Source organism: Symsagittifera roscoffensis, chromosome 5 (assembly GCF_963678635.1).
Source record: "Symsagittifera roscoffensis chromosome 5, txSymRosc1.1, whole genome shotgun sequence".
Taxonomy (NCBI): Eukaryota; Metazoa; Xenacoelomorpha; order Acoela; family Convolutidae; genus Symsagittifera; species Symsagittifera roscoffensis.
The window spans coordinates 4,221,407-4,224,230 of NC_087066.1; positions in this window are offsets into that span (position 1 = coordinate 4,221,407).

The following is a 2,824-nucleotide window of genomic DNA, read 5'->3' on the forward strand; positions in this document are numbered from 1 at the left end:
CTCACTAAAGAATCTATGGGAGCATTGCCAAAATCCAGTGAATACTGTGGACCGATCAAGAAGAAGTCCTATAGCTATGTGTCCGGGATTATAGGGATAGCATACAATCCTTTCCTGAGTGAAGACATACGTGATTGCTTCTTTGATTATGAGCAGGCGGTGTTACTAAGATTCTGGACGTCCAGAATTGTGACGACTAAGAGCGTTAACAATCCACAGGCCAAATTGGGATTGGTCTTGGAAGAAGAGGTGACTGCACCTTCAGTACCAAAATCCGACAAGAGAGTGGAATTTGGGTTGGGATTCTCAGATGAATTACTGAGAACGAGCTTGATGGCAGTGTGGGAATTGATGAAGCCATCGTGGTGTCCTAGTCCCAACGCTGACTCAATATTACGGGCGACACAGGACGTACAGAGGGAACTGAATGTGGACTGTAACCTGCGTGACCTCAACATCATATATAATGTGATGATAACAGCCTCTAAGAGCAACGGAGAAGATAGAGTGGAGTTGCCTGGCTGGGGACCAGAAGACTGGGTCAAACCTGGTAGCTGTCTGGCGGAAGTCTGTGGACTAGAGGGTCACGTTTGTGGAAGTCTAGACTGTGTGAAAACCCTGGAGAAACAACACAAGCAGTTGACGGTATTGTTTGGAAATGTAGTGATGAAAGCAAGAACGGAAACGGAACTGATAGCAGATTGCCATGGAGGAACCGATGTGAATCTAGTGACAGCACTAGGATTCTACAGCATGTTTGGTTCTTTAGAGTCACTATTGAATCTAGAACAGAAACATGAGATGGTCACAGCCATCAGCGTAGAGGTATTCCCAGGAGTTCTGCAGACTGAGCAGAAGTATATAGGAAAATGGAGGGAAGCAATCGAAACGGAGATGAACATCAGACACAGCGAAACTTATTGTAGACCATCAGGAGCACGATATTTGGTGGGTTCAACGTTGGCTCCAATGTGCAAGAGCAGATACCCTGTACATTTCGTGGCTGTGGACGTGAAGAGCACAAGAACGATCGTGGATCAAGCCTTTTCAGTGCCGAAGTGCGTGAGGTTGGCAAGAATGTCTGAAAAGTCTTACGAGTTACTGTGTAAGATTTTCTCAGCAGTTCCAGAAAGAACCAAAGAGGAGTTGGAGTCAATACTAGGAAAGAAGTTCATGGGATATGTGAGCGGGAACTTCAGTGACTTTGAAAAACAGAAACAGAGAGGATCAACTGTCACAGATTACAATGCAGTAGATGAGAATGATGAGATCCACCGAGTGATGATGGAAGTGGAGCCATTGCTGGAAGCTTCCGGAAAACGGAATTGGAGGAGCATCATGTTGACACATGATGAGTTTCCTTGCCACTGCTTGCTGCAGACCTGGTGGTATCCCAAGCGTAGTAATCTGGTGTTGATCTGGGACTCTGGAGAGCTGCTCTCCATGGGTTTACCCAGATTCATCACAGCCCATAACAATAGTGATAGTGGGAGTTATGATGGCGATACGATGGCTGGAAGCTCATGTGAGAGAAAAATAATGGACAGGAAGCACCGACGAGAGAACAATTGCAGAAATTAGATTGTCTCTAAAGATTTAGATCTTTTTGAGACAATGTGCAAAGTTCTAAACATTCCGATGGAAGTGAAGAAGATATGGGCAAGAAAACGATTGATGCCATGGTTCAGAGCTAACATGACTGCATGGTTGTACGAGTATGCGAAAAAGCATATGTCGAAACATGGCAGAGTGTACAGTGAATATCAGCTGGACATTGGGGCAGGAGCTTTCAAGCGAGCTTTCGTGACCCATCGGAATGCAGTGACCACCGCTGTGAAAAGAATTTCCAGGACGAGCGAGCGTAGTGGAAATGAGAAGGCAGAGATGCTGAAAGAAGATTTGGAGAGAAACGTGACGTTGTGTCTCCACAACAGCTTCTGTAGAAACAGAGAATCAAACGTGGACCCCCTACCTTGCTGTAAACAGAGGGTGGAAGAGCAGAAGTGTTGGAGGACGGCTTCCAACAGCGTCAGGATAGTCAATGACGTGCTACAAGACACGGAGACCGAGAGTGCAGAGTCAGCGTCACAGGAGGAGGAAATGGAGCATTGATGAATGGTCGAGAAAACAAGAGGCAACAAGAAAGAAAATTAGAAGAATTTAGAAGTTTTAGAACTTCTAAACGACGAAAAAAGAAGAGAACAAAGGGATGATGAAGAAAAGTTAAAACTCAAAATTGTTTTATGTGTGTGAAAAACTCAAATGAGAAACCAAGCAACCAAGTTGTAATTGAAAACTGAAACATTTAAGTTGAGTTTGGAAATTGTTGCATTTATAAATTTGCATTTTGGTTTTAGTTGGAGTGGCTTTAGAGACACTCACTTATTATTTATTTAGAAAGGCTTGAGGGAAGAGTATATTTAAATATTCCAGCCTGCATGATTGTTTTTAATCACTTAGGAAGACTGATCACTTTGTGGTGACATGAAAAACTTGAGTAACTTCTTGAGGAGGGAGGTTGTTGTATTGTTCTTTCTAACCACAAAGTTCCTTAGTTTTAATATTCAGGACAATAAACAAGCAAGATTTCCGAAGGGAAGGAGCATAGTAGGATAATTTTAGCTTGTTGGTTGGCAGGACTGTCCTGCAAGCCAACACCTTTTAAATCTAGGAGAAAAAGTTTCAATCGGGATATTGACACTGGAAGTCAGAAAATATGTTTTATCTTAAGTCATATCCTCAATGTGCAGATTAATGAAAGAATTTGAAGGCTATAGTGATGTAGGATGATGCCATTTATATTCTGCAGTGAGTCGATGTGACG